This window comes from Leptodactylus fuscus, chromosome 3 (genome assembly GCF_031893055.1).
Source record: "Leptodactylus fuscus isolate aLepFus1 chromosome 3, aLepFus1.hap2, whole genome shotgun sequence".
Classification (NCBI taxonomy): domain Eukaryota; kingdom Metazoa; phylum Chordata; class Amphibia; order Anura; family Leptodactylidae; genus Leptodactylus; species Leptodactylus fuscus.
In genome coordinates, this window is record NC_134267.1 from 109,354,456 (window position 1) to 109,368,462 (window position 14,007).

The 14,007-nt window shown below is 40.2% G+C and overlaps 1 protein-coding gene across 1 annotated transcript in view; it reads left to right on the plus strand.

Annotated features, from left to right (window-relative positions):
• The window catches only part of PDSS2 (decaprenyl diphosphate synthase subunit 2), a 132,356-nt gene that overhangs the window by 52,586 nt on the left and 65,763 nt on the right, over positions 1-14,007 (plus strand). The window lies entirely within an intron of this gene.

Here is a 14,007-nt window from a genome sequence, read left to right on the forward strand (position 1 = left end):
AGGAGGGAGAGGCAGAAGCATAGTCGGGAGCGCCAGTTCATGCACAGGAGGTTTGCGGAGTAGCCAAAACAGGAGTCAGACAGGAGTGGTCAGGAAAAAGCCAAAGGGCATGCACAGGAGGGCAGGTAGATGCCAGGTCAGGAGATCAAGAAGGGGTTGTCTGTAAAGCAAGCCGGGGTCATACACATGCAAGAGGCAATAAGGAATTCGAGGGACAGGGGGCAGGAGAAAATGCTGTAGAGCTGATACACATCTCTTGGAATGAAGAGAGGAAAAAGGAGTCTGTAAAAACAATAATTGGCCTGGTTTTTAAGGGGTTAATAATTATAACCGAAAGATAAACCCCTTAAATCATACAAGTGATCATATACGTATAACTTTGGTTCTTTCAGTAAAGCAATTACAGCAGACAACGCAATCTTTATTGCTACGAATTTTGACTTAATAATTTTCCTTTTAAATTCTGTATGTAACTATGTAATTAACTTTAATTACGTGTTTTACATTTTACTAATAAATGTCGTAAAAATGAAGGTGAAGAAATTTATAGTAACTCTTAAAAGGGCTATTTCATCAGGACAGCTTGTTTCATATGCCCTATTAGGGTACATTCACACGTGGCACAAATGCCAAAAAAATATGCGAACAGTATAATTCCTCACCCCAACACCACTCTTGGGTGGATATTGGTTATAGTGATAGGCATGTAAGAACAGCTTAGGCTCGCTAATACTAATAGTCATAGTAGCCATATCCTTCTGACCAATGGATTCAGTCCTTCTGGAGCCACAGAGTTGGGGTAAGACCCCTTTATGGTCCCAAGTACACTTTGTGGGAATAACTTAAGGACAATGAAATCTTTGGGACGTGTATAATTTTATTGATATATACGGTAGTACTTAGGAGTTTGTCTCAGGCCTATTACAGCAATATTACAAGGACACCCTTATCAGACACTTCTTTACTAATGCTCAGAAAAGGAGAATGGTTCCATTGATGCAGAAAACTACATTTGATCTTCTCATTCTATACAACTTCCTTGACATAATTCATCGTTTACATTCCAGTTTTGGATGGGGAGAATATTTATCAGTTGATAGGTATTTTTTTTTTCTTTAACATTTATTAAAAGTTATGTTTTTAGATTGCTGTAGTTAGTTGACAATGTTAATGGAAATTAAGCCATCAGCACACTTCTCAATTGTCACCTGGCAATCTGAGACTTTGTTCTAAAGTATTGGGTCAAACGTACGTTTTAAACTATTTTTTAAAAACAGAATCATTACTCGTCGAAGATATACACGTGCTTTTCCTAAATGTGCATATTGGAGTTCCATCTTGTGGTGGCATGCAGTAATAAGAGCTCAATGAACTTCGTCAAGCAAAGTAATATAAAATATATGTGTGCAGATAGACACATATAGAATAATAGTTTACAATCCAATGTAATAAACTTATATAGCAGCATGCGCAGTCTGTGCATCTGAGGTTATGTCTATTGAGCCATATAATCATAACCATTTCCATCACTATTTTTGCTTGTCAGTATAACTCCTTTAAGTTACTCAGTGATAATTGGTTACAGGCTTAGATTGCCCCACCGGAATAAAGATGAGCCCCTCGGTGTGCCGTCTGCCTTTAGGAGGCCCTCCTGGGCCCCCACTGCTTTTTTTTTTTTTTTCCCATAAGCAGTGAAAGTCCAGAAGCGGCCCCTATTAACTTACCTATTACATCACCGTGACCTGATGTGCAGTGCACAGGGCCCACTGAAGGCTGAAAAGGGAAGAGGAGGCCTCGAGCAGGAAGCGGTAAGTGAATGCAGCCAGAAGTGGTGCCCCTGACCTGGTTCGGCTACTGGTAGAGCAGGAAGCCTGTCACCACTTTTTGACCTTTAGGCCACAGGCCACATTGAGCCTGTGACCTACAAGCTAAGTACCAATACTTACGAGTCTGCTCTCCTGACCCTCCCACTTCTTCCTGCTCCAGGCACACAACAGTGAACACGGAGCAAGAAGGAAGTGGGCTGGGGTGCAGACAGGTAAGTTTTGACCTAATACTGCTATAATGGGGACCAGTGATGGGCTATAATATTGTGTGGAGAGCAGTGATGGGGGCTAATATCCTGTGGAGAGGACATTAAATTGTGGGGCATTAGGGAGGAATATTAAAGGGATTCTATCATTAAAATTGTATTTTTTTCTCCCTAACAAGTAGGAATAGCCTTAAGAAAGGCTATTCTTCTCCTACCTTTAGATGTCTTCTCCGCGCCGCAATGCGGTAGAAATCCCGGTTTTCTTTGGTATGCAAATGAGTTCTCTCACAGCATTGGGGGCGGTCCCAATGTTCAAACAGCCCTGGGGGGGGGGGGGTCTCCAATGCTGTGAGAGAAATCTCCAGCGCCACCTCCATCTTCATCTGGAACGGCCTCTCTTCGCGTCTTTTTCCGGCACTCTCTTCAAACTTCTACGCATGCGCAGTTGGCTCTGCCATCAGGCCTCGGGCAGAGCTGACTGCACATGCGTGTAGCCATTTTTTTGTAGCTGCTTATGCCCGCATGCGTAGACGTTTGAACAGAGTGCCGGAAGAAGACACGGAGAGAGGCCGTTCCAGACGATTTCTCTTGCAGAATTGCGGATGCCTCCAGTGCTTTTTGAGAACTGGGGACCACCCCCAGTGCTGTGAGAGTGAATATATACTGGAGGTGGACAACGAAGTGCCGGGGACAGGCGAGTATGCTTTTTAAATTTTTGTACTTTAAATCTCTCGCTCGCTATATAGTTTGCGCCAATTCATGGCCAAACATCTTTAAAAGGTTTATCCATCATTCTAATGTTGATGGCCTCTCAATAGCATAGCCTATCAATATTACATCTATGGGGGTTTGACAGTTGGGACCTCTGATACTGCAGGGTCCTATCTGATACTGAAGGGTCCTATCTGATACAGCTGTAACTGATATACTGCAATGTCCTAGCCGTAGTTTGTGGACCCCTAGAAACAATTCACACAGTGGGCCTAGACAACACAGTCTGACATTTATTGGTTATTAAAGAGAGTGTTTTAATTGCATTAGCAGAGGTGTTATTTGTTATTCTGGCAAATGAATTGGGATTCTTTAGGTTGCAAGATGCAGCTATTTCTAATTCTCAATTTTTGGTTTAGACATGGCCAAACCAATACAGCTTTCTCAAAAAGTGTCCACTGATATCTTATAAAATCAGAACTATTCCAAATGTTAGACTTCTAAAAATTGAAATAGAGCAAAAACTGAGGCAGCCACCAAAAATTTCTCATAGAGGGTGATGCTCCAAAACATGTCCAGTATGTGTAGGATATAATGCAACTAAAAATTGTGCGCAGGAAATCTGCTGTAGATAAAAGTTTCACTGTAATTGGTAGATCAACCATTGTTCGCGGGACTGGCTGACCATCCAGTGTTTTGGGGGGGGGGTTTGACAGTTTTTGTCTGGAAGTTGACTATTCACATGCCTTATCCTTCGGTTGATGGAGAAATGAGCCACCGCTAGTGGTTGCATCGCTTATTCTCCTTTCTCCCTTCACTATACATACACGCTTAGCTGAAATGGTCAAGCTAAGAAAGCAGACAGAGTAATTGGAAAAGAGTGTTATAGATGGAGAAGGTCTTCGGATCAAAAAAACGAGAAGTGTCAGATGTAGTGATTGAAAAGTTACAGCCAGATAATGAAGTAAATATAATGATGTGGGACTACTCAAGATTCGGTAAAGTGTAAGATTTACATGTAGCCCATAGTGCAATGAACAAATCGCTTTACTACTCTAGGGAAGGATCGACAAACCTTTATATCATGGATTGGCCAATATAATCATCACATCTAACTTGTGGCATGTGATATGATTTAAAAAATAATAAATTCTAACTTTCTCTGAATTGGTTGTGGTTTATAATCCATTTAATTCAATTTTGATTATTTTTATATATTATTACATACGGTGTTAATTTTATACTACATACAGTCATGGCCAAAAGTTTTGAGAATGATACAAATATTAATTTTTACAAAATCTACTGCTTCAGTTTTCCTAATGGCAATTTGCATATACCCCAGAATGTTATTAAGAGTGATCAGCTTAACAGCAATTACTTGCAAAGTCAATATTTGCCTAGAAATGAACTTTATTCCCCAAAACACATTTCAACATCATTGCAGCCCTGCCTTAAAAGGACCAGCTAGCATCGTTTCAGTGATTGCTCCATTAACACTGGTGTGGGTGTTGATGAGGACAGGGCTGGAGATCAATCTGTCATGATTAAGTAAGAATGACACCACTGGACACTTTAAAAGGAGGCTGGTGCTTGGCATCATTGTTTCTCTTCTGTTAACCATGGTTATCTCTAAAGAAACACGTGCAGTCATCATTGCACTGCACAAAAATGGCCTAACAGGGAAGAGTATCGCAGCTAGAAAGATTGCACCTCAGTCAACAATCTATCGCATCATCAAGTACTTCAAGGAGAGAGGTTCCATTGTTGGCAAAAAGGCTCCAGGGCGCCCAAGAAAGACCAGCAAGCGCCAGGACCGTCTCATAAAGTGTTTCAGCTGCGGGATCTGGCTACCAGCAGTGCAGAGCTTACTCAGGAATGGCAGCAGGCAGGTGTGAGTGCATCTGCACGCACTGTGAGGCGGAGACTCTTGGAGAAAGGCCTGGTCTCAAGGAGGGCAGCGAAGAAGCCACTTCTCTCCAGAAAAAACATCAGGGACAGACTGATATTCTGCAAAAGGTACAGGGAGTGGACTGCTGAGGACTGGGGTAAAGTCATTTTCTCTGATGAATCCCCTTTTTGATTGTTTGGGACATCTGGAAAACAGCTTATTAGGAGAAGACGAGGTGAGCGCTACACCAGTCTTGTCTCATGCCAACTGTAAAGCATCCTGAAACCATTCATGTGTGGGGTTGCTTCTCAGCCAAGGGAATCGGCTCTCTCACAGTCTTGCCTAAAAACACAGCCATGAATAAAGAATGGTACCAGAATGTCCTCCAAGATCAACTTCTCCCAACCGTCCAAGAGTAGTTTGGCGATCAACAATGCCTTTTCCAGCATGATGGAGCACCTTGCCATAAAGCAAAGGTGATAACTAAATGACTCAGGGAACAAAACATTGAGATTTTGGGTCCATGGCCTGGAAACTCCCCAGATCTTAATCCCATTGAGAACTTGTGGTCAATCATCAAGAGACGGGTGGACAAACAAAAACCTACAAATTCTGACAAAATGCAAGCATTGATTGTGCAAGAATGGACTGCTATCAGTCAGGATTTGGTCCAGAAGTTGATTGAGAGCATGCCAGGGAGAATTGCAGAGGTCCTGAAGAAGAAGGGTCAACACTGCAAATATTGACTTGCTGCATTAACTGATTCTAACTGTAAATATAAGCTTTTGTTACTTATAACATGATTGTAATTATATTTCTGTATGTGATAAAAACATCTGACAAACACACATAAAAACCAGAGGGCAGCAGATCATGTGAAAATATAATATTTGTGTCATTCTCAAAACTGTTGGCCATGACTGTACATACTGGGGTAGATAACGTATATACTTGAGTATAAGCCGACTTTTTCAGCATAGTTTTTATGCTGAAAAAGCCTCCCTCGTCTTATACTCGAGTCAGGGTCCACGGAGCACAGAGACCTGCAAGGCCTGCATAAATTATACAAAGGGGGAGGTCCTTTAGTGCTACTGCTCTGTAATTGGCTTGTCATGTAGGTCACATGACTGTAGTCATCAAAGGACCTGTAGCCACTAGAAAGTAACATCTGCAGATAACTCAGTGGCCATTATGTGCAAGATTCATTATGTGTTATAGAAGATGTCTGTCGTATCGAGGAGAGGAAGCTACAGTAAAGTGAAAGCAAAACACAGGTACCTGCTGGGGTTACTATTTGTAGTAATGTCAGGCATTTGGGGTTATTAATTTAGTTTCAGTAACTCCATGTGCCTCACATTAATAACAGTTAATCCCATCATGTCCCTCATATTAACCCCTGTGTGCCCCATATAAGGGTTACTAATATGTGAGAGACAGGGGGGTACTAATAAAGGACCTTAATTATAAAGATACCTCCATATGTCCCACATATCAGTAACCCTTACTTGAGGCACACAGGGGGTTAATGTGAGGTACATGATGGGGTTAACTGCTATTACTATGAGGCACATGGAGTTACTAAGCTGTAATGCACATGACCAGACTTTTTATCTGCAATGGTGGATTTCCTCCCCTAGGCTTATACTCGAGTAAATAAGTTTTCCCAGTTTTTTTGTGATAAAATTAGGGGTCTCGGCTTATATTCGGGTCGGCTTATACTCAAGTATATGTGGTAATATATTAGTGTCATTTTTACACAGTGTAAAGTTAGACCAGGCAGTCTTAAACTATACCCAAGTGCCATTTTCCAAAGTGTTTAATGCTGTTTTAAAATCTGGCAGACTTTTAGACTGTCTAGTTTAATTTTATGCCATGTATTAGCTAGTTTAGTTCCTGACAAAATGTTGGCTCACTTTTCAGAATTTAGGTATGTAGTTTTGCATAAGCTCCGCCCCTTTTCAACAAACCCCACCCTGTGTACGAGGCGAATAAATTTTTAGAACATGTCTAAAATACATAGAAAATGAAGTATAAAGCATGTATTCTATTTTTTTTTTTTTCCACAACTTACACCAGAACTCTGATGCAGTATTCGTTTATCTGCCCCTGTGTATGTGTGTATGTATATACAGTATATACTTTTTTTTTTTTTTTCATGTAATAACATAAGATGACCTGCAGAGCAGCTTCTGGGAAACCAATCTTTGGGTTCCAGGGTAGTATGGTTGCAAAGCTGAAACATAATTTTAATAACATAAGATGCTAAGAATAGTCAGTCATTGAGTTACAGTACTATGTTACAATACAGCACACTTTAATGGTTATAACCTTGTGCACTAGCCTGACAAAGCTTGTGAAGTCAGAACCTTAAATGAAACACGGAAGAAGAAAAAAAAAAATCACTAATGCCGCCTCTCTATATCTAATGAGTACTGTGTAATAAACCATAACCTCTTCAGCATTTCTGAGGAAAATGGCGTGATTATTTTGGATGGCTGGCCCTTTGTGTATGGCTCATTACCATCTGGCATAATGTGTATTGATATAACCAGTAATTGTCAACTCCTATTTGACATGCTGCCTCTAATAAATGTGATGTGCTTGACTGGAGCCATCTAATGGTTATAAGGCAAACTATAATTAAAGACAATATTTTTGAGTTATTAAGCATAAATCTGAGGCAACACATATATGCACATTAGTAGAGATGTTACTGAGCCATCAATATGATTTCCGTTGTCAAATCTGCAGTCTCTGGGCACAGTGAAATGAAACAAGCTCACGACATTATGCGCTACTTTCCATACTGCATTTCTTCACAGCTTGCTAGAACGGTTATCATAGTTATTTTTATAATAGGCGAAAAAATATGCAATACTTGGCATGCTAGGAAAGATGAATTATTTTCTGCTGGTGCTTAACCACCTGCTTTGAGCCTGCTTCCAATCCACGAGGGACAAAGGAGGAGACAGGATGCCAGTAGGGCACAGATTCAGCAAAGCTTGTAAGCGGTTTTTTTCTACCCAGGGAGAGGAATGTGTTGTGGTGATTGCCTCTCGCTTTTGTTCAGCTCACTGTTTTGACTCTGCAATTAGTGATACGGAAACAGTGGTCGTGTCAATGAAACAAAATATTTTCTACACAATCATGACAATAACAGTGATGTGAGTCTGCAGTATGTCTGAAGAAATGTACTTCCCAGCATGCCCTTTCTCCTGTCCTTATCCACTTCCCTACAAAAATAAAATAGGTATTAACTAAAGGGTTTATACAGTGATAAAAGTGACCTCCTAGTCTGTGAAATAATATGACTCCTGGAGCTTTGCCAATGATGTCATACAATGGAAAATTGTACACCTGTGTACCCTATGCCACCATACAAACGGAGCAGTGTGCCAACAGAAAATCTGAAAATGTAAAGTTTATTACTAGGAAATTTCTACAGGCAAAACCTAGACAATGTAGGCATTTACTTCGGAGTTTCTGTTTATAATGGAAACCATGAGCTGGTGCTGGATGCCACTGGCTCCCAACTGCAGTGCTATTCTTTTTGATACAGATGAGATGGGCAACAACCAACACTTCTTGTTGAAATATGGAAATTGCTCATGAAGTTCACACCACCTTCTATTTTTATTTGAAATGCTTGACACAAGTGACCGTCACACACTACGATAGACAGACAAAAGTACCATTTAAATATCACGATATATGTGTATCAAAAGGGAATGTAGAAACATATGCACAGTGTCATATATTTGCTCTCTAATGTAAATAAATGCCCTTTATCATATAACAATCTGAATTCACACAGAGGTACACGGCGCTGATTCTGGCACGATGACTTGCATAAGAATCAGCGCTGATAAAAAAAAATAAACTCCCATTGACTTCAATGGGTTTCGTTTAACACGCATAACGCATTGAAATCAATGGGAAGCTTTTTATCAGCGCTGATCCTTATGCGAGTTATCGTGCCAGAATCAGTGCCGGATTACTCCACGTCAATGCCCCCAAAGGATGATTTCCATTTGTTGGTTTCGGCACATGAGCCAAAAATAAGTATGAACAGACAGTACAACAGATTCAAAATCAGACCTAGATGAAAGGAGAAGAAACATAGGGGAACAAAGACAGGCTGGGAAAGGGTAAGGGTGTCCTGTACTGCATTGCCTCTAAGCTACTAGTTATGGACCAAACCTCCTCATCTGGGACCTTCCAGATAAGAAATTCAACGTGGCCCAAGCTGCAAAGAATTTAATTTTGAAATCAGTTGCAATAATAGTCAATCGATCGTTGGCGATAATCCATTGTAATCTATTACAGTAGTAGTATTTTGCAGAAAGAGTCCTGGGAGTGATGATATGGCCCTTTAGGGCGGTTGAGTCTGAAGGCCAAACCACTGACTTTGCATTCGGGTGCCTGTTTGGATTCCAACTCCTTCATAATTAATTATATCTTGCACCCGCAGTCAGTCATTAAATTTTTTCCATCTCTGACTCCACCTGAATCTATCCCAACTACCAACTCCGCAGAGCCCATATCCACAGAATATCCATGGTCAATTTCCCAAGCTGTTTGCAATATCCTCCCTGTCAAGTTCCTTTTAACCCTAAAATACTATCATGGTGTCTATCATAATGATATGTGTATGATAGACACCACGATAGTACTTAAGGGTTAAAAATGTACAAGTGTACCTAAAAGGATTATACTGCTTTAAAGGGTGGACACACCAAATATTGATTTGAATTATCTTTGTTTTGTTGATTCCTTTGCATTTTATCAATTGCCAACAATAATCTATTAGCACTTATTTTTTTTCTAACTTTATAGCATTTTTCTACACCTGTCTAAATCTTTTGCACACTCGTATTATACTTTAGTAATGTGCTTTGTTTTTTAAGTTGCATTTATTTGAAGTTGAATTTGATATTATGAGTTTCCTGAAAATTTATTGTAGGACCCTTTTCCAGTGAGGTCAGTCCAAAGAGCATAGAATAAGCACAGGTGTCAATGTCTGACTAGAATGAAATGTACAGATTTTATACGTGTCGGTGGCAATCTCAATGATGGCATTATTCTGTAAAAATTGCTCTTGGGAGAGATACAGAACTGGAAGGAATGAAGGGAGAGAGAGGATTGCTCACATCCATGCTTTTGACTGTGAGACAAACCCGTTATGAAATGAACCTTGTAACAATTCTCATTAGTGGTCTGTTTTATAGCCTGCACGCTGCTGAAGAGAGGAATGGATAGTCTGCAGATGTAAGTGCACGGCTCTATTGTACTATATTCCATGCCGACTTAGCATTAGTGATGGAATTTTCTATCCGTTCATTAAAAGCTTATTAAGTAAAGAAATTATATAGTCACAGTTCTGCCTGAATAGCTGGGTCACGGAGGTGGAGCTGATCTCCTTGGGATATTGATGTTTCCTTCAACTGAGGAAATGAGCCGTCGCCTAAATTAGCTGCTGCTTTTAGATCTCAGCACCAGGGATTCCCATTTGTATTTGTATCTGCTCCACAACGGGGGAGCCTAACTCATGAGCATGTAGCCCTGTCACTTGGTATTCAGAACAGGTATTGAGCTTTGCCCAAAGCAAGACTTTTTATTGTCTATCAGCTGTCTGTCTGATGTACCCGTCTCCTACGGACATCTTCTCAAAGGTCTGACTTGCCAATGACAGCACCTATCAGTATGTCATTGTGTTTTTACTTTTCAGCTCGTTTTATTGGATGGGAGGGCGACTAGAACTGTGTATTGTTAGTAAATAAATAGCGGGAGATGAACAAGTGTTTGTTTACAGGATCTATTGTAATTTGCTCTTTTACCGCTTGTTACCATAATTAAATGCAACAGTTCACTTATTTGCTGACAGGCAGGATAATTGTTCTCTGAATCTGTAACCTTCCAGCAGTTCTCTATTCCTGACACAGAACAAAGCATAGCTTCTTCACAATGATATCCTCCTGCCGCACTTCAGGATGACAAAGTGGCTGCTTTGTCTATAAATATGAACCAGTAAATAAACGTTTTCTGTATATTGGAGGTGACCATCTGCTTAATGATCTTATGAAAAAGGCTTCCTCGGGAGCTTACTGGCCAGAATGGATACAAGAAAAACACATACCCTCATTAAAACTTGTAGATTTCGCAGAAGCACATCATAAAATCAACCTTGCTTTACTAGACAACGTTGCCCATAAAACCTCCCGATATGAAGCATGTTTCTTAATGTTGTTTTAGCAGTGCTATATTGCAGAATTGGAAAACAGAACTCATAATGTCAGATCACTTATACATAGATCCAGAAACATGCCAAGCCTTAGGTAGGGTTCACACTACTGTTGGTGTCCCCTCAGAAGGTGTCTGTTTAAAAAAAAAAAAATAAAAAAAAAAAATGGATATCTATCATAACAGTAACTGATGGCTGTCACTTACTGTCTATGTCCATTGCCCATTAACCTCAATGTAAAAAAAACCCTGGAAACGGACACATACTATCCGTTTTTTCAAACGGACAGAAAAGTCCTGCTTGTAGGATTTTTTTTTGTCCGCTTGAATAAATGGACATAGCTGTAAACGGACACTAAAGGACACAAGATAAAATCCCAATGAAATTAATGGAAATTGCAAATGCACCAGCAAGTATCTGTTGCTAAAATCTTGTACGGACAGTAGCCGCGGACACCAACGGTAGTGTGAATGCCCCCTAATTCACATATCAGTTTTTCATGTAAGTATTCTATCAGTATTATCCACTGATAACACATGGATGTTTTGATCAGCCATTTTTATAAAAATAAATAAATAAAAATTGAAGTACTTTGTATTGAAAAATGGATGGCACACGAATGACATCCATTTACTGTCCTTTTTTTCATGGATTAATAAACATTCGGTAGGTTCACACTAGCGCTGTGCTCTTCATCATTTGGGACCCAAGTGACAGAGCTGGACTGCTAATACAGCAGTTACACATGAACGTCAGAAAAAAGGGATATAATGGTGACGCCATTGCTGCTATAATACTACATTGGTATGAAGTATAGGTTGTGTAAAGACGTGTTGTTGTTTACTGACAATGACCTCTAAAGTTTATTTCGATAGCCTATGTATTCCATGATCAGGAGCTGATGCCAGTATTTCATTAACTAGCTTGTACTTAGTCATTAAATTAATGAAGTCATTTTGCTTTCATTGCAGAAGTTTCCTGATTAATTGCTCCATTAAATGATAGACATAAATTACTAATTACTTAAAATCAAAGTGCCCCTTGTTTTCAGGACAACGTTGATGTTAAACCATGGCCACTTACAACTGGAACCTGGTTTTCTTCTACTTACCTGCACTGCAGGTACTTTGACATGGGACAGATGACACCTTTGAGTGTTTGTGTTTGAGACCCTTAATGCATACAGAATATAGAGGATACAATAATATAGAATAGTGGCACAAGGTTGATATCAAATATACTATCTCCTTTTGTCCTAATATTTCCTCTTATCTCTGCAACCAAGTTATTGTCTACTGTGAAGCTGCAGTATAAACTCCTTGTTTCCCTGAAAGCCCAAAGCATGGCAGTACCTGTTAGGATCAAGGAGCAGCGGATGCCCTGCCCTCATATGCCTTAAGACACATCATATAATTCTTTCAGCTGTGGTTACAATTGAGTTTATTGTAATTAGATACAAAATATAATTATATTTTTTTTCTAGATAATTAGTTGGAATGTTCGTTTTCCTTGCAGAAAAAGTGTGTTACATGTTGCTTCATTGCTACATTGCCTCTTCTATGAAATAACACGAAGGATGTATTCACTTGTAGCAGATTTGATCTACAATTTTCTGCAGTTGGAAATGAGTCCTATTTATGGAATGGGGTTACTTCAGCAGCAAGCACATGGATTTCTACTAGTCCCGTTTTGATACTCTTGACAGTTGCAAACATTTTGCAACAATTCTGCTGTGTTTCAGTATGCTCTAAGAGTACTTTAGTTTTAAAGCTATTTATTGAATTGTTGCGATAATAGAAACCATTGCAAAAGGTAAAGCAGACATAATACAGGTACTAGTATGTAAAGTTTTATCAGGTTTGAAGGGTGTCTTTTCCAGACGCCATGTTTCATCTCCTTTCAAGGTGCTCAATAGGATTTATGTCAGGGCTCATAGAAGGCCACTTCAGAATAGTCCAATGTTTTCCTCTTGGCCATTCTTGGGTGTTTTTAGCTACCGTATTTTTCGGACTATAAGACGCACTTTTTTTCCCCCAAATTTGGGGGGAAAAGAAGTGTGCGTCTTATAGTCCGAATGTGGCGCCTGGCATCCGCTGTAATAGAGAGGCGGAAGCCGGCAAGTGATAGACGCCGGCACAGGTGCCGGAGCCTGCGACATCGCTGCGCTCCTCTGCCCTGCATGAAGCCAGCAGCGGCAGGGGCGATGCTATTCCGCTCCTCCGTCCCCCCGCCGCTGGCTTCATGCAGGGCAGAGGAGCGTAGAGATGTCTCGGGCCCCGGCACTTGTGCCAGCGTCTATCCCTCGCCGGCATCCGCCTCTCTAGTACAGCGGATGCCGGGTCAGTATCGGTGGCCCCTTCTCCCCCGGGGCCTGTCCCCACCGGCCCCGTACCTGTGAAGTTGCCTAATGAGGCTCCCAGGCCTGTCACTGCTATATTAGTATTGCGGCTGGTCTCTATGACCAGCCGTAATACTAATATACAGAATGTCCCATAGACGGCAATACAGTAATAAAAATAGTAAAATAAAATAGTAAAATAAAAAAATAAAAAGCTTTAAAAATATATAATAAAAATATGAAATAAATAAAAGTTCTAAATCACCTCCTGTCCCTAGAATATATATATATAAAAGTAGAAAATCATATATCATAAACCACCGTTTTTGTTTTTTTTTTTAATAAAAAGTGATCTAAGAAATAGATATTCCACAAAATGGTATAACTAAAAAGTACTTCTGGCCCCGCAAAAAAAAAACACTCTATGCATCCCCGTTCAGCTGCAGGGTCACCTGTCAATGTGGCCTTGCAGCTGTTGCAAAACTACAACTCCCATATATTAAATATTTTACCAGTTTTTGCTTCAAAAATTTTTTTCCCTATTTTCCTCCTCTAAAACCTAGGTGCGTCTTATAGTCCGAAAAATACGGTATGTGTTTTGGGTCATTATCCTGTTGCAAGACTCATGACCTGTGACTGAGACCAAGCTTCCTGACACTGCGCACACATTTCTCTCTAAAATCCCTTGATAGTCTTGAGATTTTATTGTACCCTGCACAGATTCAAGACGCCCTGTGCCAGATGCAGCAAAAGCAGCCCCAGAACATAGCAGAGCCTCCTCCATGTTTCACAGT